The sequence below is a fragment of the Panthera uncia genome, chromosome A2 (genome assembly GCF_023721935.1).
Source record: "Panthera uncia isolate 11264 chromosome A2, Puncia_PCG_1.0, whole genome shotgun sequence".
Lineage (NCBI taxonomy): Eukaryota > Metazoa > Chordata > Mammalia > Carnivora > Felidae > Panthera > Panthera uncia.
This window is the reverse complement of record NC_064816.1, coordinates 111573269-111601133: the sequence shown is the minus strand read 5'-3', so window position 1 is coordinate 111601133 and position 27865 is coordinate 111573269. Positions and strand designations below refer to the sequence as shown.

The following is a 27865-nucleotide window of genomic DNA, read 5'->3' as shown; positions in this document are numbered from 1 at the left end:
CAGGCTATCAGTACTCTACTGGAGTAAGACACCTCACAAAGCAGTCCACCTGGAATGGATGAGCAGCTGGCATAAAAGATATCTGGGGTTCTTCCAGCTAGGCACAAGGTAGAGATTGCCTGCCAGAACTGCTGACATGATCTGAATGTTTGCTTAGTTTCTATTTGAGCACTCATTCCAGGGCTGGCAGGAAACTTAATTTCAGTCTGTTTTGGCATCCTTCATATCTGTGTCTACAGAGAAGGCTATTTCTGGGTCACCAAGGCACTAGAGGACCTTCTGGTCATCAAGTCATACTTCATAGCATGGCCTCTTCAGATATGAGTGAGCCTCCTTGCTGCTTCTTCAAGGCTGTTCCTCAGACCTTGGATCTTTTTATAGGCCTCCTTGGATAAACCACAGAGGCATTGCCTTCTCAGCACACTTCCAGGAAGAGAGGGCCAGGTTCCTTCTTCAGGATTCACAGACTCCTCTGCTCTCATCCACTCTAAACAGGAATTACAGTCTTCAAAAGGGAGGAAATCCTTCTCCTTCCTGTTTCTGATCAAGACACATTATCCATGCCCTGAATCTTCTCCTCTCTTTGGGCTTAGGCTTTTAAAGGCAAAAGTCAGGATTTCTGTCTTCTGCCCTACCACCTGCTTCCCTGATTCAATAAGCACAGCACTAGCCCATTGCTTGAATAGGGGAAGGAAAAAGGAAGGGGCTGAGAGAGAAATATGAAAATAGATTACACATTCAAAGCTTCAGAGTAACACCATTCTTATCACAACTGATGTATACTTTCTTCAGTTCACATTTTAGCTAATGTCAACCTCCCAACCTCACCTCCACCACTACATAGCTTTAACAATAAGTGTTAAACACTTTCCTTACACAGATAACTTAACAACACAGGGACACATGTTTACTGAGTTTTGTGAGCATTACCATCGTGCACCCATTCCCAACCGGCAGCCCACTGGGCCCTAGATACAATTGCCGGGGGTCTCTCAAAGCATCCTAGTGCTCTCTTAGACTGGTGCTAAGGAAATAATCCAAACAGCCTGGGAGTGCCACTGAAAGGGAGACAGGGAAAGAATCTTAAACAAAGCTCAAATCAAAAGCACAGGCTTTCCTGCAGGCAGGTTTTGAGTCCAAACTCCCACTTTGCCAACCATGAACAGTGTGATTTTAGGTCTCAGTTCCCTCTACTGTAAAATGTATATAGCAACAGTACCTACTTGCTGCCATGAAACATGAGAGTGTACACAATGCACCATCTTTAGCATTCGAGTGCTCAATAGGTTATCCTTGCCTTCATTAAGACTATCTAGAGGAGCCAAGATGGCAGAACAGCATGGAAGTTTTTTTGTGTCTCACATCCATGAAATACAGCCAGACCAACACTAAACCATACTGCACACCTAGAAAACTGATTGGAGGATTAACACAACAATATGCACAACCTGAACCGCAGAACTCAACAGGTACCTCGTGCAGAGAGGTGAACTGGGGGAGAGAGAAGCTGTGGAGGGCAGGGAGCCATTTTTGTGTGTGAAGAGAGAAGGGAGATGGGGGGAGAATATGGAAAAAACACCCCCCAACCCAAATGCAGCTGGAGAGAAAGTGGAAAGTGGAAACAGCTGCAGGGACTGAACTAAAAAGGGAGAAAGGAGAAAGGAGAGGGTTTAAATTACATTAAGACTCTATAAACAGGGGGAGCGCAGAGTCTGAAACACCATAGCTCAGTACCTGGTGGTGTTCTGGTGGGAAGGGTGAATCCCAGGAGCAGAGTAAAGTCCAGGGGTCTTTGGGCCACACAAGAGAGGCGGTTCCCCTGCTGGGAGGACACCTGGTAGAGGTGGTGTGTCACCTCCATCCCCCTCTACAGGCAGAGACCCAGTGGATCTGGGAGAACAATCATATTTGCTGGTGCTGGAACAAAGTCGCTGGGGATGAAGCCTGGTGCCAGATGCGTGTTGTGATAGGCTACAATCCCAGAAACACTGCTGCTACATGATCGCATGAAATTTTTCTGGGGCATGCAGGCTGGCACCCGGCCACAGACTCTGGGCATTGGCAGCAGCACGGTCCTGCAAACGTTCCTGGGTGTGGCCATACCTGGCCATTGCTCAATAAGACTTTCCCACAGAGGGGCAGAACAGGTCAAATCCACAGTTCCTCAAAAATAAGGGGTCAGAAAAAACAGCCGCATCTGAGATAAAACTCAGGAGGGAGGCGCTGCATGGGGCTTGGACATGGACTGTGTAAAAGCAGAGAGTGGATGGAAGCCAAAAACAAAGGACAGGTGCTTGATTGCTGATCAGGGAGAACAGAGTTCCGATACTACAGTCTGGTTAGCTGGGTGACGCCATTATCACAGCTCCTGTGCATGCACATACACACCTACAAGCACCACAACAATCCACCCCAGTAAGCTAAGCAGCGCCATCTGCTGGAGAACAGAGCCGTTACACTAACCCCTGCGCAACTGGGCCAACCTCATTCTTCAGGAACAAGAGTCTCTCCACCTGCTTAGTTTATGGACTATAAAGCAGTTCATAGTTTGATTTCTAGGGGAAATGAAGTAATTTCAGTCGTATTTCAGTCTGTTTGCCAGTCCATCTATTTAATTTCTTTTTTTTCTTTTATCTCTTTTTCATTGGTTTTCTTTTTCTTAAATACAGAAAGAGAGAAAACTTATTTTTATCTTCAATTTTTATTAAAACATTTTTCTTTAATTTTTCTCAACTATATTTTTTACTTTTGTGTAAATTTTTCAAATTCTATTTTTCTTCCATCATTTCATTTTATTCTGCTTCAGTGTATTCATTTTTTCAAATTTTAAATGATTTCCTTTTTCTTTTCTTTCCCCTTTTTTCTCTAATCTATCAAGCCCCTTTCAACACCCAGACCAAAGCACACCTAGGAAATAACATCATTTATTTGATTTTGTGTGCATGTGTGTTTTTAATTTTTTAACTTTAACATTTTTTTTAATTTTTATTTTTTTTAATTTTTTTACCTCATTAATTCCTTTTCTCCCTTCAAAATGATGAAATGAAGGAATTCACTACAAAAGAAAAAGCAGGAAGAAATGACAGCCAGGGACTTAACCAACACAGATACAAGCAAGATGTCTGAACCAGAATTTAGAATCACAATAATAAGAATACTAGCTGGAGCCTAAAATACATTAGAATCCTTTTCTGCAGAGATAAAAGAAGTAAAATCTAGTCAGGATGAAATAAAAAATGCTATAACTGAGCTGCAATCTCAAATGGATGCCGCAGCAGCAAGGATGCATTAGGCAGAACAGAGAATCAGTGATATAGAGGACAAACTATTGGAGGATAACAAAGCAGAAAAAAAAAGAGAGAGACTAAGGCAAAAGAGCACGATTTAAGAATTAGAGAAATCAGTGACTCATTAAAAAGGAATAACATCAGAATCATAGGGGTCCCAGAAGAGGAAGAGAGAGAAATAGGGATGGAAGGATTATGTGAGCAAATCATAGCAGAAAACTTTCCTAACCTGGGGAGACATATACATCAAAATCCAGGAAGCACAGAGGACTCCCATTAGATTCAACAAAAACCGACCATCAGCAAGGCATATCATAGTCAAAGTCACAAAACACTCAGGCAAGGAGAGAATCATGAAAGTACCAAGGGAAAAAAAAGTCCCTAACATACAATGGAAGACAGATGAGGTTTGCAGCAGACCCATCCACAGAAACTTGGCAGGCCAGAAAGGAATGGCAGGATATATTCAACGTGCTGAATCAGAAAAATATGCAGGCAAGAATTCTTTATCCAGCAAGGCTGTCCTTCAAAATAGAAGGAGAGATTAAAAAGTTTCCCAGACAAACAAAAACTAAAGGAGTTTGTGACCACTACCCCAGTCCTGCAAGAAATTTTAAGGGTGACTCTCTAAGGGGAGAAAAGATGAATGAATGAATGAATAAATACCAAAAGCAACAAATATTAGAAAGGACTAGAGAACACCACCAGAAATTCCAACTCTACAAGCAACATAATGGCAGTAAATTCATATCTTTCAGTACTCACTCTAAATGTCAATGGACTCAATGTTCCAATCAAAAGACATAGGGTAACAGAAAGGATAAGAAAACAAGATCCATTTATATGCTGTTTACAAGATACCCACTTTAGACATAAAGACAACTTCAGATTGAAAGTAAGGGATGGAGAACCATCTATGATGCTAATGGTCAACCAAAGAAAGCCAGAGTAGCCACTTAAATCAGACAATCTAGACTTTAAAATAAACGCTATATCAAGAGATGAAGAAGGGCATTATATCATAATGAAGGGGTCTATCCACGAAGAGGACCTAACAACTGTAAACATTTATAGGCTAAATGTGAAGGCAACCAAATATATAAATCAGTTAATCACAAACATAAAGAAACTCATCGATAGTAATACCATAATAGTAGGAGACTTCAACACCCCACTCACAGCAATTGACAGATCATCTAATCAAAAAATCAATAAGGAAACAATGGCTTTGAAGGACACACTGGACCAGATAGACTTACCAGATATTTTCAAAACATTTCGTCCTAAGGCAATGGTATATACATTCTTCTCCAGTGTACACATTCTCCAGAATAGACCACACACTGGGACACAAATCATCCCTCAGCAAGTACAAAAAGATCGAGATCATACGATGCATATTTTCAGAACACAATGCTATGAAACTCGAAATCAACCATAAGAAAAAATTTGGAAAGGTAACAAATACTTGAAGACTAAAGACCATCCTACTAAAGAATGAATGGGCTAACCAAGAAGTTAAAGATTAAATTAAAAAGTACATGGAAGCCAATGAAAATGATAACACCACAACCCAAAACCTCTGGGATGCAACAAAGGCAGTCATAAGAGGAAAGTATATAGCAATCCAGGCCTTACTAAAGAAGGAAGAAAGATCTCAAATACACAACATAACCTTACACCTTAAGGAGCTGGAAAATAAAAGCAAATAAAACCAAAAATCAGCAGAAGACAGGAACTAATAAATATTAGAGCAGAAATTAATGCTATTGAAGCAAACAAACAAAAAACAATAGAACAGATCAATGAAACCAGAAGCTGGTTCTTTGAAAGAATTAACAAAATTGATAAACCACTAGCCAGTTTGATCAAGAAGAAAAAGGAAAGGACCCAAATAAATAAAATCAAGAATGAAAGAGGAGAGATCACAACCAACACAGCAGAAATAAAAACAATAATAAGAGAATATTATGAGCTATTATATGCCAATAAAATAGGCAATTTGGAAGAAATGGACAAATTCCTAGAAACGTATACACTACCAAAACTGAAACAGGAAGAAAGAGAAAATTTGAACAGACTCCATAACCAGTAAGGAAATCGAATTAGTAATCAAAAATCTCCCAAAAAACAAGAGTCTGCGGCCAGATGGCATTCCAGGGGAATCTTTCTAAACATTTAAGGAAGAGTTAACACCTATTCTCTTGAAGCTGTTCCAAAAAATATAAATGGAAGGAAAACTTCCAAACTCTTTCTATGAAGCCAGTATTACCTTGATTCCAAAACCAGACAGAGACCCCACCAAAAAGCAGAATATTGACCAATTTCCCTGATGAACATGGATGCAAAAGTCCTCAACAAGATATTAGCCAACCGGATCCAACAATACATTTAAAAAATTATTCACCATGACCAAGTGGGATTTACACCTGGATGCAGGGCTGGCTCCATATCCATAAAAGACCAATGTGATTAATCACAACAATAAAAGAAAGGACAAGAACTTTATGATCCTCTCAATAGATGCAGAGAAAGCATGTGACAAAATACATCATCCTTTCTTACTAAAAACCCTCAAGAAAGTAGGGATAGAAGGAGCATACCTAGAGATCATAAAAGCCATATATGAACGACCCAATGCTAATATTATCCTCAATGGGGAAAAACTGAGACCTTTCCCCCTAAGGTCAGGAACAAGACAGGGATGTCCACTCTTGCCACTGTTATTCAACATAGTATTGGAAGTCTTAGCCTCTGCAGTCACACAACACAAAGAAATAAAAGCATCCAATTTGGTCCGGAGAAGGTCAAACTTCCACTCTTCGCAGATGACATGATACTCTATATGGAAAACCCAAAAGATTCCACCAAAAAACTGCTAGAACTGATTCATGAATTCAGAAAAGTTGCAGGATATAAAATCAGTGCACAGAAATTGGTTGCATTCCTATACACCAACAATGAAGCGACAGAGAAATCAAGGAATCGATCCCATTTACAGTTGTACCAAAAACCATATACCTAGGAATAAATCTAGCCAAAGAGGTGAAAAAATCTACACACTGAAAAGTATAGAAAGCTTATGACAGGAATTGGAGAAGGCACAAAAACAATGGGAAAAGATTCCATGCTCCTTGATAGTGAGAACAAATATTGTTAAAATGTCAATACTACCCAAAGCAATCTACATATTCAATGCAATCCCTATCAGAATAACACCAGCATTCTTCACAGAGCAAGAACAAACAATCCTAAAATGTGTATGGAACAAGAAAAGACCCCAAATAGCCAAAGCAATCTTGAAAAAGAAAACCAAAGCAGGAGGCATCACAATCCCAGACTTCAAGCTATACTACACAGCTGTAATCATCAAGACAGTATGGTACTGGCACAAGAACAGACACTCAGATCAATGGAACAGAATAGAGAACTCAGAAATGGACCCACAAACGTATGGCCAACTCATCTTTGACAAAGCAGAAAAGAATATCCAATGGAATAAAGACAGTCTCTTCAGCAAGTGGTGCTGGGAAAACTGGACAGCGACACGCAGAAAAAAGAACCTGGACCTCTTTCTTACACCGTACACAAAAATAAACTCAAAATGGATGAAAGACCTCAATATAAGGCAGGAAGCCATCAAAATCCTTGAAGAGAAAGCAGGCAAAACCTCTTTCATCTTGGCCACAGCAACTTCTTACTCAACATGTCTCCGGAGGCAAGGGAAACAAAAGCAAAAATGAACTACTGGGACTGCATCAAAATAAAAAGCTTCTGCACAACGAAGGAAACAATCAGCAAAACTAAAAGGCAACTGACAGAATGAAAGAAGATATTTGCAAACGACATATCAGATAAAGAGTTAGTATCCAAAATCTATAAAGAACTTATCAAACTCAATACCCAAAAAACAAATAATCCAGCGAAGAAATGGGCAAAAGACATGAATAAACAGTTCTCCAAGGAAGACATCCAAATGGCCAACCGACACATGAAAAAAATGCTCAACATCACTTATCATCAGGGAAATACAAACCCAAACCGCCATGAGATACCACCTCACACCTTTCAGAATGGCTAGCATTAACAACTCAGGCAACAACAGATGTTGGCAAGGATGCGGAGAAAGAGGATCTCTTTTGCATTGTTGGTAGGAACGCAAGCTGGTGCAGCCACTCTGGAAAACAGTATGGAGGTTCCTCAAAAAATTTAAAATAGAACTACCCTACGACCTAGCAATTGTACTACTAGGCATTTATGCAGGGGATACAGGTGTGCTGTTTTGAAGGGGCACATGCACCCCAATGTTTATAGCAGCACTATCAAGAATAGGCAATGTATGGAAAGAGCCCAAATGTCCATCAATGGATGAATGGGTAAAGAAGATGTATAGATAGATAGATAGATAGATAGATAGATAGATAGATAGATAGATACACACACACACAAAATGGAGTATTACTCGTCAATATATATACACACACATTGGAGTATCACTCAGCAATAAAAAAATGAAATCTTGCTATTTGCAACTATGTGGATGGAACTAGAGGGTATTATGCTAAGCAAAATTAGTCACAGAAAGACAAATATCATATGACTTCACTCATATGAGTACTTTAAGACACAGAAGAGATGAACACAAGGAAAGGAAAGCAAAATATAATATAAAAATAGAGAGGGGGACAAAACGTAAGAGACTCTTAAATATGCAGAACAAACAGAGGGCTACTGGGAGGGATTGTGGGAGGGGGGATAGGCCAAATGGGTAAGGGGCATTAAGGAATCTACTCCTGAAATCATTGTTGTACTATATGCTAACTAATTTGGATGTAAATCTTAAAAAATAAAACATTTTAAAAAAGATTATCTAGTATATGTGCCCCAAACTCTTCTGAAGCTCTTCTGGCCCCTTCCTGTCCATGGGGATCTAAAAAGACATATTGGTTACAAAAAAGACAAAGCAGACATATGGTTACAAAAAAGACAAAGCAGAGGTATCTAGGTGGCTCAGTCGGTTAAGTGACTCTTGGCTTCAGCTCAGGTCATGATCTCATAGTTCATGAGATCAAACCCCACATTGGGCTTTGTGCTGAAAGCACAGAGCCTGCTTGGGATTCTCTCTCTTCCTCTCTCTCTCTGCCCATCCCTCTATCTCACTCTCAAAATAAACAAACTTTAAAAAGGAAAAACAAGTAACATGGTGCCCATGATGCAATCTCAGGAACCAGGAATACTACATTTGGTCTCCCAATGACGTGTCAGGTGATAATTCACTAGGCATTGCATTGGACGCTACTAATGCATGTACAGCTTCACCAGCATAATAGAAGCACTCGCAATCCCAACATGGAGGGTTGCAGAAGGCTCTTAGAAAGCATGATGCCTAAAACCAGTCTGGAAGAAAGAGTTGAAAGTTTCCAGGTGGGTTGGAGAGATGAGAATGAGGGAGATTCAAAACAGTAACTTTAGAGCATTCAAAGTAGAAAGTGAAAATGGAAGTCAGGTCATAAAGAGCCTTGCAGATCATACTGAGAACTTCAGACTTTATTCTGAAGCTACTAGGAAGTCACCAAAGGATGTTAAGAAGTGAAATAGTTAGATTTAATTTTAAAAATGAAATCTGGTGTTAGTGCGGGAAATGAGTAGGAAGCAGAAAGACCTGTAGTAGGAAAACAGATAGGAAGCAATTGTAGTAATCCAGGTAAGAGGTGATAGTGCTCCAAACTAAGTCAGTGGTGATGGCAAAGAGAGGGTGCATAATAATAATTATAATAGATAATATTTTTGTTTCCTATATGTCAGACACTGTTCCAAGGCCTTTTTATGGGTTAAGTCATTTAAAGTTCATCTAAGCTCTTTCTGTCAGGTTTCTTCATTATTCCAAATTATCAGATGGGGAAAATGAGGCAGGGTCACACAGACAGCAAGCACACAGAGCCAGAATTCCAACTTGGGCAATCTTCTCCAAAGTTCTAACCATCATCCTGTGCTCCTAGGAGATTAATGGAAGGAATTACCAAATTGGTTGTGGAGTTTTGATAGAGGGAGAAGTCAAGGGTTATGTCTAGTCTTGGATAACTGAGTTGATAATGAAGAAAAAGGAATTGCAGAGGATGATGGACTTGTTTGGGAGAACGTGACTTTCACACGCCCACTAGACATCTAAGGAGAGATGTCAAATAGGCAGTCGGCACCTTGGCAACTGGAGGGAGACTGTATCTTACTCACATTTAAGTCCTCAGCACCTCAACTGTTAGTAGGTACTTAATAAGTGTGCATTCAATGACTGGAAATTTGGGAGTCATCAACAGAAACTATGAGAGGACTTGTGATCACTCAGGAAAAGAATAGAATGTAAGAAGAGAAATGGATCAGTGGTAGATTCTATCTGAGAAAGAACCAACATCTGAGGAGTACACACAGGAAGATCAGCCACAAGGGTGTTCATTCAATGTATTTTAAATCCTCCATCTATAAAATATGGAAAGCAATACTTCCCTCCTTACCTGGTGGTGAGGAAAGGAGGGTGACAAGATAGGAAATAGAAAAATTATCAGCATTGATTAAAATTATCAACACTTAGTTTATAACTAAGCATCTAATCTGCTATGAGAAAATACCCAGCAAGACTTCTAAATAAAAGGATGACTTGGACAGTGAAGAACACGAATGAGGGAAGGATAGAGTCTGGCTGGCCAGTGCAAACCCTACCAGGCTCTGCCTATCACACAAGGCATGACTTGAATCCCACCCCTGTCAGAGACTTTTCCTGCCCACTTCACTTACTGATGGGACCTTGTACAGACACAGCATCCCTGAAAATGTACACTAGCTAGGTTCATTACAAAGAAAGCCAGGCTACTTCAAATCCATATTTAGCTGCAAAAATCCCAAACCAATGATTTCTGGGATACCAGAATTTAGGATAAAATGAAGATTATTGAAAAATATATATACATACATACATACATATTTAAATTTTTAAATGTTTATTTCTTTTTGAGAGACAGAGAGTGCAAGCGGGGCAGGGGCAGAGAGAGAGGGGGACAGAGGATCCAAAGCAGGCTCTGCACGGACAGCAACAAGTCCGATATAGAACTCAAACACATGAACTGCAAGATCATGACCTCAGCTGAAGTCAGACATGCAACCAACTGAGCCACCCAGATGCCTCTATTGAAATATATTTTTTAAAGGAGTTTGTATTATTTTTAATAATGTTTACTATCCATTCACTGATAAAAAGGTGAACCAGTACTTGATTTTTCCCACAGACACATAATACTTAGTGGCATTCCCACCAATATATAACATTTCTAGACATTTGATTTTATTATTCCTAAGCAGGTAAAGTTTATTACCATCATTTTGTTTTTGTTTTTGTTTTTGTTTTGGGGGGTGTTTTGTTTTGTTTTCCAGAAAGGCTGCTTTATTGGAAACTATTCTGACATCATTTTTCAGACTCCCTGGCAGTCTTGGGCCCAGGGATGGGAGTCCTCCTATGACCATGGGGGGGCAGGGGTAGGGTCTCCACACACCAGGGCTCATTTTCCTATAGCTCCTGTGAATGGCAGCTGAGGACTTGATGGAATAGGACTTGATGGTCCCAGGCCCTCCACCGCGGGAAAAGCTCAGGCCATTGCCCTGCATGGCTCCCCCAAAGGCCAACATGACCAGCCCACTGCCACCTCTGCCAGTGGAGTTCACCACAGAGATGTTCACACCTCACACACCATCTCTGGCCAAGTGGCTCTCCTTGCCCTCCAGCAGCTTGCAGTAGGTGGTGATCTCAATGTCCAGGGCCAACTTGACGTTCATGAGCTCCTGGTACTCACACAGCTGCAGTGCCACGTCCTGCTTGGCTTGCTGCAGGGCAGCCTCTAGCTCCTCCTGCTTGGCATGTGCATCCTTGAGTGCCAGCGCCTCCCCCGCCATTCTTCCTCCTTAGCAACGGCAGCCTCCAACATAGCACATTGGTTCTTTATATTGTTGATATCAGTCTGCAGCCTCTGAATCTCACAGTTCATCTCCAGAGTCTCCATTGGGGTTTTCCAGAGGTCATCCTCGTGCTTTCTGGCCTGGGCCTGGAGGGTCTCAAACTCGGTATGGTACCAGGCCTCAGCCTCAGCCTGGGTGCATACTTGGCCTTTATCTCCGTTATGATGCCATCCAGGTCCATGGACAGCACCACAGATGTGCCCAAGATCTGGGAGTGCCTACTCTGGCTCAGACAAGGTCTTGAAGAAGTTGATCTCACCATTCAGGGCATCCACCTTGGCCTCCACCTCCACCTTGTTCATGCGGAAGGAGTTCACATCCTTTTCAGCAGCACGAACTCATTCTCAATAGTCATTCAACAGTTAATTTCAACCTCCTACTTGTCTTAAAGTCTTCCACAACATCCTGCATGTTTCAAAGATCTGCCTCCAGGTGGCCCCCGTCCAGCTGCAGCAACTCAAGCTGCCTCCACAGGCCAGCAATGTGGGCCTCAAAGGTATCATGGAGATGGCTGCTCTAGGCTGACTTCTGCTCCTACAGCAGGGCCTGCTTGGTCTCCAGCAGCTTGTTCTGCTGCTCCAGAAACCACACCTCATCAATGAAGGAGACGAACTTGTTGTTGAGGGTCTTGATCTGCTTGTGCTCCTCCTGGTACATCTGCTGGATAGAGGGGCCTATGTCCACCTGCAGCAGAGCCAAGCAGACTCTTATTGATGGTGACCTCACAGATCTCAGTGCCAACTGGACACCTCTAGGCTGAGAACAGGCATGGCCAAGAGGCACCCAGACCATAAAGGTGGCTGTTGCTGAAGTTTCTGGGGCTAAGGAGCTCAGGTGCACCTGGGTGGCCCACCCCAATAAAGTGATGGAACTGGAGATGAAGACCTGGGAGCTTAAGTATGTAGACATGCTGGCTGGACCAGGCTGGACATAGTGGCAGGTACAAGGGAGCCAAACTCCCTTACCATCATTTGTAATGGGTCAGTCAGATGCAGAGTTGTCAGATATACCAAATAAAAAACAAAATGCCCAGTTAAATTTGAAATTTAAATAAATAATTTTTAGTACAAGTATGTCCCAAATGTTACATGGCCTGACATGTACATAGAACTAGACATCCTATTTTATTTGTATCTATTCTAATAGCTATGATCTTCTTTTTGTAGGATTCATAACATGAATCTGTCTCAGAAATTTGAAGCCCTCTGGTGTGGCAGATAAAAGAGTTCTATCCTTGCTGGTTAGGGACTAGGTCTGCTGAGGTGAGAGCAGGCTGGGTGGCTGGTTCATATATAAGATGCAGCCTGGATCTCTGGTTCTCCATACTCACTTCTCCTCTGAGCTCTCAAACCTACCAGGAAATCCCAAAACTCTGACAAAGAAATAGGTTGGACAACTTGAACATCAGCTCTGAGGGTAATAACAACTCCTTTTTTACATTTGTATTCCATGCTGAATTCCCCTCTTCTACTTTTAGCTTTATTTACCTTTATTTTCTGTTTTTCTTTAATTCTCTGAGAATTCCCTGAACTGGTGAAAAGTTCTGTAACTGTGGACCCAGCAGAGTGGCCATTGTGAAACTAAAGAGAAGCTGATCCTGTGCTCAGTCCACAGACAGACAAAACTTTGCTTCTCACTACACCCAGATGTAGAGATATAGATATAGATATAGATATAGATATAGATATAGATAATTGTCAAGTTAGCTAACATACAAGGTATGCAGTGTGCTCTTGGCTTTGGGAATAGATTCCCACGATTCATCACTTACATTCAACACCCAGTGTTCATCCCCACAAGTGCCCTCCTCAATGCCAATCACCCATATTCCCCACACTCACACCCTCATCAACCCTCAGTTTTTCTGTATTTAAGAGTCTCTCATGGTTTGCCTTCCTCTCTATTTGTAACTATTTTTTTCTTTCCCTTCCTCCAAGGTCTTCTGTTCAGTTTCTAAATTCCACATAGGAGTGAAAACATGATATGTCTTTCTCTGACTGATTTATCTCACTTAGCATAATACCCTTCCGTTTCATCCACGTTGTTGCAAATGGCAAGATTTCATTCTTTTTCGTTGCCAAGCAGTATTCCATTGTGTGCGTGTGTGTACATTTGTATACACATACACACACACACACACACATACATACCACATCTACTTTATCCATTCATCAGGTGATGGATATTAGGCTCTTTCCATAATTTGGCTATTGTTGAAAGTGCTGCTATAAACATTGGGGTACATCTGTGCCTATGAATCAGCACTCCTGTATCCTTAGGATAAATTCCTAGCAGTGCTATTCCTGGGTCATAGGGTAATTCTATTTTTAATTTTTTGAGGAACCTACACACTGTTTTCCAGAGTTACTGCACCAGTTTTTATTTCCACCAACAGTGTAAGAGCATTCCCATTTCTCCACATTCTGGCCAACATTTGTTGTTTCCTGAGTTGTTAATTTTAGCCATTCTGATTGGTCGCTACACCCAGATTAGAAGCAAGGAGACCATCTTTCAAACCATCATAATCATCCATATATGAATTATGCATTGTTCTAAGACATTTACAAAAGTATCCACGTGTCTATCCACCTCTTCACAAGTTCTACCAACAATTGATACTGATCACCTTATTTTACTAATAAAGCAAAACCAAACCCCACCTCATGGAAAGGTACTGGTGTTGGAACAAGGTCAGAGTCCCACTTAGTGACAAGCAAAGACACAATAATTATTGTGGTTTTTGAACACTCAAGGCTTTATGCACCAGGCTGTTCATCCTCACTGAACATAAAAAGCCTGTGTTTGCTCTTTGTGTTATTATCAAGGTGTATTATCTTTGGGTATTATCAAGGTGCTCTTTAGTTCATAATGCTTTGAATAGAGAAAATTTTAAAATACTCTTTTTGCCCCTTCCATTCTCTATACTTCATATGGTTCCTTCCATTCCTTGTCCTTAGGATTTTATCACTATCTGTAAAGCCAAATCACATTCTTAAGATTTCCCAGGATGGTCTCAAGGACTCAGTTCTCAATGACTAGTAAAAGAATTCATTCTTACATCTGTTGACCATATGTCAACACCAAATATATGCTAGGTGTTTCATATCATATAAGCATTTTATAATGCATATAGGACAGAAACTCCTATGTGCAAGGTACTGAACAAAGACAGTTAACACTTCACAAAACAAAATTAAAAATACATTATTGTACTAAAAATTAAAAAGACAATAAATGTTCCTTGAAGTTTAAGTTCAGTTTTATAAGTTCAGATAACTGCTAAATTGATAATCTTGATACAGATGAAAGAAGGAAACATGTTTTCTCTTCTCCCTGGAGAGGAAAATGCATTATCTTCTCTTCACAGCTTTCAGGTACCTGACACCTGAACTTGGCCTTGGGCCAGTGAGTGACTCACTTACTCAGTTACTGCCAAGGTAATTAAAGGGTCTTTTGTTCCATCAGTTGCAAGTTTTTGCAAGATGTTACACAGAAACACAGTTTAGAAATGTCAGTGGACACCACCCTCTCAGTAAGGGAGCCCAGAGTCCTGGGGCCCCATGGTGGCTCATACTTGGTCTCAGATAGTCTATCAAAGAGGCAGTGTGAAGAGATCCAGGCTCCAAGACTCCTAAGCCAAGTTGAGAAGAACTGCCCAGGTAATGGCTTTGGCTCTGCTGGAACATTCATCCAGGCAGAGATAGCACAGGGGAGCTTGATGGCACAAATCTTCATTTAGGCAGCAACTTGACTTAATTATGCAGTTTCAGTCAAATTATTCAGCATTTCTGAGCCTCCCTTATTCTCCCTCAGGTGATAACAAAGATCCTGAACCACCGTCGCTCAGCTATTCTGAGGGATAGGTAACATAATCAAAGGATGTTCAAGAAGACATAAAATGATAGCCTTAAACTATTCAGCCTTCATTTTACCTACCACTATGTCCCTAAGACTACATCAAATCCAGAGCACACGTTTGCTTCAGAAGCCTTTTTTGGGAAAATTTCTGGGAACAGATGAAGTTCAGGTGAAAGAGGAGGTGAAGCATTTAGGATATATATTGATGTAGATAAGGGTTTTTGTTTTGCCTTCTTTTCTTCTATTTTGGTTTCTTAATGATATGACCTTAAACTAGGTGATTTTTTTTCACATTTCTTGGTCTCCATTTCAATATCTGTAACATAAGAAATTTCCACTTGAATGCTCGATGAGCTTCTTGAAGCTAACTGTACTGAATCAAATTCTCCAAACTAGCCCATGACAATGGCATCAGTAACTCCATGCTGTAATGGCTCATCCAGACACTTGGGTTCTGTCTCCCTTGACTCTGCTCTCTTATACCCCACATCCAATCCATTTACAAATCCTGTTGGCTCTACCCCCAAAACAACCACAATATCCAACCATGCTTCCCACTCTCATGAAATTCCTCTGTAATAACTGGAACTCATTATCCTCTATCACCTCTCCCTGAAGAATTGAATCATCTCTAATTGCTCTTTCCACTTTTCCCTTGTTTGTCACTTTTTCCCAGTAATTTCCTAAACCCTCTGTATCTCTGCCTGAGGATCCTGATGGTAAAGTATGAGACAAAGGTTTCTGTGTCCCAGAGAGCAGAAGTAAGGAATAGACATTGAAATAGGAAAGGAGGTAGAGTCAACAAAAGAAAAGTGTAACTCAATCAACTGATGCTTTGTCCTCAGGGGAACTTGTAAGGGGCACCATGAATACATCTCAGAACCATGCACCTGGGAGAAGGGAAAAAGCATTAGCTTCTGTCTCCCAGTGATCAATGGATGCTCCAAGGGCCTGTTGTCTACCCACCCACCTGCCAAATTGGGTAGTACACGTGTGAGTCTAAGGGGATGTCCTATACAATAGCCTTAGAGGAGCCCAGGGCAGGACAGTAGGTATGTGGCACAAGCCAGCAGTGAGGCTTGGCTGGGAGCAACCCCAGTGTGGGTAATGGAGGCCTCACAGATGCATATTGGGCTCTTGGCTGGGCCCAGCTGCACCCAGGGTAGGGTCCCGCAGGTGATTGCAGCGACAGGGATGGATGTAGAGGAAGAGAGCTTTGCGCTGTCCTTCTCTTCCACCTCCAATGCAGAATTTGATGCTGTGATCAGATATTTACAGGACTTTATCATGGATGATGAGTTCCAGTTATTACAGAGGAAGTCTATGGACAAGTACTATCAGGAGTTTGAAGACATGGAAGAAAATAAACTCACTTAAGTGCCTATTTTTAACAAATGTATGTCTTTACTAGAAAAGTATATTGAAGAACAGCTGCTGGAGCAGATTCCTGGATTTAACATGGTGACTTTCCCAACAACTCTATAGCACCATAAAGATGAAGTGGCTGGTGACACAGTTGACATGCTGCTCACATTTACAGATTTTCTGGCCTTTAAAGAAATGTTTCTGGACTATAGAGCAGAAACAGAAAAGTGGGAACTAGATTTAAGCAGTGGTTTAGTGGTGACTTCATTGTGCAAATCACCTTCTCTGCCACCTTCCCTGCGTGACCTGCAGCCCTAGGTCCCACCATCAGACAATGGGATCTTTCTGGACATTGCCCGCCCAATAGACTGGAAGAGGCTTTGGCTAATGTGACAGAATACATCTTGGAAATACTGACTCTGTTCCTCAACTCTTCATTAATTTTAAGTATTGATGGGTCAGAAGACAATCATCTAACCCTCCTGGGACCCTGAAACACCTTCTTGTCTTCAGTAATCCTAGCACTCCTCCCCCAAGTAGACCCCTCTCTCAGGCCTCTGAGTCAGGCTCCTCTGGAGCAAGTCCAAAGCCAGCATTCCACCCTGGCCCCTTCCCCAACATACATATTGGTAGGTCAACAGCATTTGGAAGAACCCACCACTTCCAGCCCTCTTTGTCTCAGCAGGCTCCACATGTCCACCAGGCCTTTTGTGTGCTCACAGCTTTCTACATGCATCAGTTTCAGTCCCACAGCCACAAAGGGGTTTTTGTCTGTTTGGGAACATTTCTCTAGGGTGTTACTCAAGCCAGCTGAGCTTTCTGAAGCAGCTCCCTTTCCAGCTAGTATTGGCTATAGGAATCAACAGAGAGAGAGATCCCTTACCTGAAGCTACATATGAAAATCAGTTCCTTGTCTTACACTTGTTAGTCCTTGCATCACTGTCTTCTGCTAGTCCTGATGTAGTCTGTTTCTAGAGTTCTCTTTAAAGCATTTTTAGAAAAATATTTTTATAGATGAATCCTCAGGCTAACCTAGTGGATATAATCTTGGAGCTTCCATGACTACCCACTTAAAGATCAAGTTATTATATGTTGTGTGCTTTTTAGCTGTTAGTTCTATGAAAGCACAAATGCTTTCTGTGTTGGAATTCTTATTTCACTGGGTACCAGTGGGTGTGTGCTTATGCTAGAAGTATAAAAGATCTCTCTTTCTTACGGCATGTTACGTGTACAGGTTTGCTAAAATCCTTTCTGTATAATCAGTTAGTTTAGGTTTTCTGTTGGGGTAAAGGCTCTGTAGTTCCTTCCTCCTATCAAAATGTCCCTACCAAGTGTCCCCAATGTTCCACTGGGCTGGCTCAGCACAAGTAGGAAATAGCAAACAGCTTTGCTGGTCATCAATGCTTTTATTTAGCATAATGTTTCATAGAAATTACTGACCAGAAAACATGGATGTCACATCTCTAGAAAGAAAAAACATAGTATTTCAATTCTCAATGTGTATCTTCTATATCTTTCAAGTAGAAATAAGACTCTATACTGACTCCAATCAGCTCTTCTGGTTTTAAAGTATAAGCTATAGACTATATGTATTTCTGTAACTGATGTGTGGTGCTTGTTAAATACTTTTGTGCCATGAATAAACTTTAAAAAAAGAAAAAGACAAATACCATATGATCTCACTCATATGTAGAATTTAAGAAACAAAACAAGCAAGCAAAGGAAAAGAGAGAGAGAGAGAAACCAAGAAACAGACTCTTAACTATAAAGAGCAAACTGATGGTTACCAGAGGGGAGATGGGTGAGGGATAGGTGAAGGGGATTAAGTACACTTATCTTGATGACACTGAGTAATGTATACAATTGTTGAATCACTATATTGTACACCTGGAACTAATATAACATTGTATGCTAACAATATTGGAAATAAAATTAAAAACAATAAAAATAAATAATTTCTATTTCATTAAAAAAAGAAATGCAAAAGCTAATTACTGGGGAAAGAGTAGTCATTTCTGGAACTACTAAATATCCACATGAAAAAGAATGAAGTTGGACCCCTACATCACACCATAAGTTAAAAATGAACTCAAAATGAGTGATAGACCTAAATGTAATAGTTAAAGCTAAAAAACTCTTGGAAGAAAGCAGAAATGAATCTTTATGACCTAGGAGTAAGCATTAGTTTTTTAGATATAGTACCAAAAGCACTAGCAACACAAGAAAAACAAATTGGACTTCATCAAAATTAAAAACTTTTGTGCTTCAAAGGATGCTATCAACATTGACATTGGTACAATCTATAGAGCTTATTCTGAGAGAAGGTAACCAACAGAATGAGAGAAAATGTAAATAAATATCTGATAAGGAACTTGTATTCAGAATATATAAAAACTCTTAGAAATCAATAATTTAAAAGTTATGATGAGGGGCCTGTGTGGCTCAGTCAGTTGAGCGTCTGACTCTTGATTTCGGCTCAGGTCATGATCTCATGATTCATGGGTTTGAGCACTTTGTCAGGCTCTGTGCTGGCAGTGTAAAGCCTACTTGTGATTCTCTGTCTCCTTCTCTTTGCTCTCCCCCCCCCCCCCCCCCCCTCTCTGTGTCTCTCAAAATAAATAAACTTTTAAAAAGATATAATATTGTACTAAAGTTATATAAGATGTCACATAACATATTTATAAAATGCACAGAAGACTTCAACTGACATTTCCCCAAAGAAGATATACAAATGGATAACATGTGCATGGAACATCTGTTCAGTATCATTAGTCATTAGTCATTAAGATTATCAAATCAAAACCACAGTGAGATATGATTTTCACGCTCACTGGTATTGCTATAATTTAAAAAATACATAGACAGGGGCGCCTGGGTGGCGCAGTCGGTTAAGCGTCCGACTTGAGCCAGGTCACGATCTCGCGGTCCGTGAGTTCGAGCCCCGCGTCAGGCTCTGGGCTGATGGCTCGGAGCCTGGAGCCTGTTTCCGATTCTGTGTCTCCCTCTCTCTCTGCCCCTCCCCCGTTCATGCTCTGTCTCTCTCTGTCCCAAAAATAAATAAAAAACGTTAAAAAAAAATAAATAAAAATAATAAATAAAAAATACATAGACAATAACAAATGTTTGCAAGGATGTAAAAAAAAATAAAACCAGAATCCTCATATACTGCTGGTGGAAAAATATAAGTGGGGTAAGCCACTTTGAAAAATGGCTTGTTTTGGAAAACATTTCCTCAAAATGCTAAACATAGAGGTACCATATGACCCATCAACTTCAATCCTAGGTATATGCCAAAGAATCATGAAAACACATATCCACACAAGAACTTGTACACTAATTTTCATAGCAGCATTGTGCATGATTACAAAAAATGTGGAAATGACCCAAATGTCTACCAACAGATGAATGGATAAACAAAATGTGGTACATCCACACAAAGGGATGTTATCCAACTATAAAAAGGAATGAAGTTTTGATACATGCTACAACATTGATGAGCCTTGAAAGCATTTAGCCAAGTGCAAGAAACCAGACCCAAAGGCCATATTGTATAGTTCCATTTACATAAAATGTTCAGAATAGGAAAATTCATACAAACAGAAAGAAGATTAGCGGTAGCCCTAGGCTGGCGAGGAATAAGGGGTGGAAAGTGACTGCTAATGAGTAAGGAGTTTCTTTTTGAATCATGAAAATGTTCTAAAATTAAATAGTGGTGATGGGTGCACAATTCCGTGAATATACTAAAAATGACTGAATTGTGCACTTTAAAAGGAGAAATTTTATAATATGTGAATTATATCTCAATAAAGCTGGTATTGAGAAAATAGTGATGATGTGAAACATTTGCAAGGATGCAGAGAAACTGGAACTCTCACACACTGCTGATGAGAAAGTAAAATACAATTATTCCTGGAAGATAGATTGACAGTTTCTTTAAAAACTAAATGTATACTTATCATACCATCCAGCAATCACATACCTAGGCATTTACTGCAGAGTGAAAATTTATGTCCACACAAAAATCTGTACAATTATTGTTTCTAGCAATCTTATTTGTAATAACCAAATACTGGAAAGAGCCAAAAGGTCTGACAAAGAATGAATAGTTGAACAAACTGATACATACCATGAAATACTACTCAGCAATAAAAAGGAATGAATTTTTGATACATACAACAACTTGGATGGATCTTAGTTGATCTTAATGCTGAGTGAAAAATGCCAGTCTCAAAAGTTCATATACCATATAATTCTAATTATATAACATTCTTGAAATGACAAAATTATAGAAATGGAAAACAAATTAGTGATTGCCAATGGTTAGGGATGGAGAGAGGGTAGGAGGAGGGTGTGACTATGAAGAGGTAGCACCATGGAGAGTTTTGTTGTGATGAGATCATTCTATGTCTTGAGTAAGTTGGTGGTTACATGAATCTAAGTGTGATAAACTGACATAGGACCACACACACACACACACACACACACACACAATAACAATGTCAATTTCCTAATTATAATATTGTACTAAAGTTATATAAGATGTAGCCACTGGTAGAAAGTAGGTAAGGGTACCCCTGTGCACTATCTTTGCAACTTCTTATGAATCATTGGTTATTTCAAAATAAAAGGTTAAAAAAATACCCAAAAATTCCCAAAACACTGTTCTAGAGGCTCTTTAAAAAGTTCCTGTATAAATATTCCAGGAAAGGAAAAATTGATAAATAGGACTTCAGCAAATGAAAATCTTTGACTCTGCAAAAGACCCTGCTAAGAGGACAAAAAGACTAGCTAAAGAATGGAAAATAACATTACAAACAACATATCCAACAAAGGACTAATATCTATAATGCATTAAAAACCCTCAAAACTCAAAAGTAAAAAAAATCCAATGAGAAAGTAAACAAAAAGTATGTACATTTCAAAGAGGATATATATATATATATATATATATATGTATGTATATGTATATATATATGTATATATGATGAACACATAAAAAGATATTCAATAGCATTAGGGGAATGCAAATTAAAACCATAATGACATCATTATGCATGTGTCAGAATGATTAAAATAAAAAATAGTAATAACACCAAATGCTGGCAAGGATGTGAAGAATCTGCATTACTCATTCATTGCTGGTTGGAATATAAAATGATATAGCCACTCTGGAAAATAGTTTAGCAATTTCCTTCCAAAACTAAAAATGATCTTACCACTTAGAAATTGCACTCTTGAGTATATATCCCAGCAGAATCAAAACTTATTTTCATGTAGAAACTTGTACAGCTTTTTTCATAATATCTAAAACCTTCTGAGTACCCAAATGCTCCTCAACAGATAAATGGTTAAGTAAACCATGGTACATATATACCATGGAATATTACTCAGCAATTGAAAGGACCAACTATTGATACAGCAACTTAGATGAAAGTCAAGGAAATTTTGAATGGAAAAATCTCAAAAGGATACATACTGTATGATTACATTTATACATTCATGAAATAACATAATTATAGTGATAGAGAACAGATGAGTGGTTGCCAGGGGTTAGGGATTCAGGGAAGAGGTATGATGGTAGCTATAAAGGGGTATCACAAGAGAGTCTTGTAATGAAGAATCTTGAATCAAGAATCAACAATCAAGAATCTTTATCCTACTGGTGGTTATATAGAGATGTGCCTGTGATAAATTATACAGATATACACACCCACAAATATGCACGCATGCACAAATGATACTTATATAATAGCTGAAATCAGAATAAGTTCTATAGGTTATACCAACGTCAGTCTCCAGGCATTGATACTGTATTACAGTTACATAATATGTTAACACAAGGGGAGGCTAGTTTATTTTTTTTTATTTTTTTTAATGTTTTTATTTATTTTTGAAGGAGAGAGAGAGACAGAGCATGAGCGGGGGAGGAGCAGAGAGAGAGGGAGACACAGAATTTGAAGCAGGCTCCAGGCTCTAAGCCACCAGCACAGAGCCTGATGCGGGGCTCAAACCCACAAACTGTGAGATCATGACCTGAGCCGAAGTCAGACGCTTAACTGACTGAGCCACCCAGGCACCCCAAGGGGAGGCTAGTTTAGTGGTACACAGAAGCTCCGTGTACACTTCTTTGTACTTTGTTGTGAATAATTATTTAAAAATAAAAAGTTTAAAAAATAATTTAAATAAATAAAGTTTTTTAAAAAGAAAGAAAACAACCCCTCTCCCCAACCCCTATCTGTATCTCCTACTCTTCCTTTTCACATAAAAGAAATTGAAAAGTAACTTCTTCAAATCTTCAATATCAAACAACAGAGGCCTATTTTTCTTGGTTTATAGACTTCCGTTTAGATTAAATTATGTATTAAATGAAAACATCTACTAATATAACAATAGGGGAAAATTAGCTCTATAAAATCTTCTGGTCCAAATTAAAATGTCTAAAATTTATATCATTGAAGAAAGCCAAGCATAACATAAGACTGTTAGACAAATTAAAGTTTCTAATAGTATTTTAAAAGAGATATTATATGGCAAACAACTGCTTCATTAACTCTAATACTGGCTACATTTAAAAATTTGCATACTAGTTCTCAGTCTAATTTGAACCAATTGTCCACAATTCAAATATACATTCTCTGGATTTCAAAACTCTCTAAACGTAAAGACCATATTCTCCCACTGGATACACACAGTGAGTTAAGAGTTCAGAAAATTTTCTCCTTCCCTTAGATCAAAGGAGTTAAGTGTCTGCTTGGATTCAGCTCCAACTTGGATAATTCAGGAAACTTTGATGATCTATAGAATGCATTATAGATAAAGTCTGGTAAAAAGCTCAGAAGGCAAAACATGCTGAGAGCACAAGGAACCTTCCAAGAATGGGTATTTGACTCTGACGAGAGAGCTAGTGAGAAGAACAGGAAATGTTGGAACTGCGAAGTAAATTAGGATAATGCAATAGGAATAAAGACCTTTTAGGCTCTCAGTGAATTATAAACATAAATACAGAATTCCCTAAAAGAGTAATGAAAATGAATTAGGAAAATAAGACTATCTGTAAGTGCTCCTATTTGCAAATATCCCCTGGGTATTTTAATTTCCTTCACATTAACATTAGCACAAATCTTCCTAAGTTAGTAGTCTGTGCTCTCATTTATTCAGCACAATTAATTTTGCCTCATCTTCTCAAGCTGTCATTTTCTGATGAGTTTTTCCTACTCTTCTTTGTTTTCTATTCCCCTTCCTTGAATTATGGGTTTCAAATCACTTCACTATAATAAAAGCAAACATGAAGCACTGGGACTTCATCAAGATAAAAAGCTTCTGCACAGAAAAATAAACAATCAAACCAAACTAAAAAGGCAGTTTATGGAATGGGAGAAGATATTTGTAAATTACATATCAGATAAAGGGTTAGTATCCAAAATCTATAAAAAACTTATCAAACTCAATACCCAAAAGATAAACAACCCAGCTGAGAAATGGGCAGAAGACATGAATAGACACTTTTTGAAAGAAGACATCCAGATGGCTAACAGACACATGAAAAGATGTTCAACATCACTCATCATCAGGGAAATACAAATCAAAACCACAATGAGACCTCATACCTGTCAGAATGGCTAAAATTAACAACACAAGAAACAAGAGGTGTTGGTGAGGATGCAGAGAAAAGGGAACCCTCTTGCACTGTTGGTAAGAATGCAAACTGGTGCAGCCACTCTGGAAAACAGTATGGAGGCTTCTCAAAAGTGCAAAATAGAACTACCCTATGACCCAGCAATCGCACTACTAGGTATTTACCCAAAGGATACAAAAATACACAAAGGGGTACATGCACCCCATTGTTTATAGCAGCAATATCAACAATAGCCAAACTTTGGAGAGAGTCCAAACATCCATCGACTGATGAATGGATAAAGAAGATATGGTATACAACAGAATATTACTCACCAATCAAAAAGAATGAAATATTGGTATTTACAACAATGTGGATGGAACTAGAATATATTATGCTAAGTGAATTAAATCAGTCAGAGAAAGACAAATACCATATTATTTCACTCACATGTGGAATTTAAGAAACAAAACACATGAACATATGGAAAGGGGGATAAGAGGAGAGAGGGAAGCAAACTACAAGAGGCTCTGAACAACAGAGAACAAACTGAGGGTTTATAGAGGGAGGTGGGTGGGAGACGGGCTAGATGGGTGATGGGTATTAAGGAGGGCACTTATTGTGATGAGCACTGGATATTGTATGTAAGTGATGAATCACTGAATTCTACTCCTGAAACCAATATTGCACTGTATGTTAACTAAAATTTAAAATATATATAATTATTTTAAAATATTAAAATATATAATATATATAATTATATATATATTTATATATATATATAAATCACTGTATTCCCTGTGTGTAGAGAAAGCCTTTCACACAGATCCTTAAAGAAAATCAAATCCCACTCAAACCTAATCATGAAATCCTTACATTCCACCTGTGTTGAGCCCCAATGGATGAGTAAAAGCTTAAGACACAATACTCTCAACTTACAGCCCCTTCCAGGACAGAGCAGGCCCCAGGAACATGGAATTGAAGCTAGCTTCCCCATTTTCAACATCAAAGACTAAGAAGAAGGACTACCTTTCTTCTCTGGGATCCTACCTCTCTTCACAAGAAATTGCACATAGGAAAGTCAAGCTCCTTTCCCTGCCCCCATCTTTTCAGGGAGAACCACCTTCAGTAAGCTGTCCCTACTTTTACTGTGTCAAGAAAAAATCTATAGGTTAATTTATGATAGCCTCCCCCATCCCCAAATAATTTCTCTCAATGCAGGGGCACCTGGGTGGTTCAGTCAGTTAAGCATCTGACTTCGCTCAGGTCATGATCTCTCACTCTGTGAGGTCAAGCCCCACATTGGGCTCTGTGCTGATAGCTCAGAGCCTGAAGCCTGCTTCAGATTCTGTGTCTCCTTTCTCTGCCCCTCTGCCTCTCATGCTCACTCTCTGTCTCTCTCTCTCTCTCAAAAATAAATAAACATTACGATTTTTTTTTAATTTCTCTCCAAGCATATATGAAAATATTCATGTAGAACATATTCAGAGCATTATTTGCCCCCTTCACTCCTGCCAAGTGGCGTCAACTTTTAGTATCTGGACTTAGTATCTGAGTGGCAAATAGATAATGTACAAAAAAGGGACTATGAATTTAGTCATTTCTAAGTTAATTTGTATCTTATTCACCACAGCAGCATAAAAGACTTATAAAGTATTGTTTAATTCATGTGTGAAGTCTATTATTTACTTCATTCACAGTCAATATGTGTAAGTGCTGATGGATCCTTTTCAATAATTCTTCATCCTGTTCTCAGTTTGGAAAACACGGTTCTGGGGAATGTTCTTGAAGCAGTGAGTTGAAAACTGTTTCCTGTGGCAGAAACACATTAGGCTGGGATTTTGAAAGCATGGCCATGGATAATGCATGGGAAATATAAAATATCATGAAAAGAAAACACAGTGTACAAGTGATTTGGAGGTTTCACTGAGATATCCTGGGGTGTCATTCATGAGCACCAACAAAATTGCATTGCCAGACAGGCATACCACACGTGAGAACCTATGTCAAGGCAAGTCTTCCAGCTCCTGGGGGGATATCTTGTGCCACAATACTGCTTTCAGTCTCACTCACTATTTCTCTTTTTCTGTTTCTTTTTTGATATCTTGTTTCTGGGTGAGTTTGCATTGCCCACCATTTTTTATGACTTTCATTGGAAGCATGGCATTGATTATATGGTCCAAGAATCTTGTCTCTTTTGACCGGAAGATGACAGAGAATCTGGTTTCTGTTCAATGAAAGATGAAAAGAAATCTTGTCGGTTCATATTTATTTGTTTGTCTGGAGGATTCTGACATCTCCTGGCTTTCTCTCTGTGTTTTGTCTTGTTTGTGCACCATTATGAGTTAAAATCACTTAAGAAGAAAATAAAGTTATTCCCACTAGAATGGAGAGTAGCCTGTGGATCAAAGAATAGCCAACTTGAGTGGCTTTGAGATCCACTGTATATTCTTAGTCATCCTGTTACCCAGCTGCAACCTACCAGTGAGTTTTGCAAACTCAATGCTGTAGTTGTGACATAGAGGTCACCAGTCCTTTTACTATGTGTGTGTAGATGAATATTGTCTTTACCCTACTTCACAAAAGTAATTAGCCTTGTTAAATGATTTATGAATAATTATAGTTCTTTCTATATCTGTGTCCAGTAATAGTGGTTGTTCTTACTTTCTCTCAAAAATTTAGAAAATAAATGTGTACACACTATAGGGTATATAATTCAATCAGACAGATGTACCATCAAGGGGAAGAAAATGCACACAAAGACTTAAATTCATGACATTGGTTTTGTGTGGACTTGAAAACAGATAGCTCTGACCTCTGAAAGAGCTTCATGTAGTTTGTACAATTTTGAAATCAACTGTGGGAATAAGCCAGAATTTGAGTTAGAATGCACAAAGCAGGATCACTGCTAGCTTGTCTGGTATTTTATGACCTCCAGAGAAAACAGAAGGTTCTGAATACAGTAGCCTCCATTACCCATGCGGGATACATTCCAAGACTCCCAGCGGATGTCTGAAACCACAGATAATACTGAACCTTACATATACCACAATTTTTCCTATACGTACATACCTGTGATAACATTTAATTTATGAATTAGGCATAGTAAGAGATTAATAACAATAATAATTAAATAGAGCAATTATAACAATATACTGTAGTAAAAGTTATGTAAATATGGTTTCTCAAAATATCTTATTGTACTGTACTCACCCTTCTTCTAGTGATGATGTGAAATGATAAAATGGCTACATGATGAGATGGAGGGAGGTGAATGACACAGGCACTGTGACATAGTATTAAACTACTATTGGCCTCCTTTCTGACAATAAGTCAGAAGGAAGATCATCCACTTCTTGACCGAGGTTACCCTCAGGTAATGGAAACTGCAGAAAGTGAAAGGGCAGATGGGGGGTGGGGGGCTATTGTACACCACTTTTTCTCTTCTCGCTCAAAAGAGAATAATTACAGAGAAGTACCCAAATTAGACAAGTCAAGATATAAAGAAAAATAAACCTTAGAGTTCAGCCCTTAACTTCACTCACAGTCGGACGGAACAAGCACCACATGGTTTACAATAAAATAAAGAAAAATCCAGCTATAAACTCTAGCTTGCCCAGGAGTTGATCAGATTCCTCAATTGTGTGAGTGGGAAGTATTTTCTGAGAAATATATCTTGGTATATCTTGTCTACCTCCAGTGCAAATTAATAAATTAGGTTATAGGAGCACCTGGCTGG

The 27865-nt window shown here is 39.2% G+C and overlaps 2 pseudogenes; one reads left to right on the top strand and one right to left on the bottom strand.

Annotated features, from left to right (window-relative positions):
* Nucleotides 1-314: 314 nt before the first annotated feature.
* On the bottom strand, nucleotides 315-12739 carry LOC125930438 (keratin, type II cytoskeletal 7-like; annotated as a pseudogene).
* A 3598-nt stretch (nucleotides 12740-16337) lies between these two features.
* Nucleotides 16338-16829, top strand: LOC125930846 (ADP-ribosylation factor-like protein 2-binding protein; annotated as a pseudogene).
* The last annotated feature ends 11036 nt before the right edge of the window (nucleotides 16830-27865 follow it).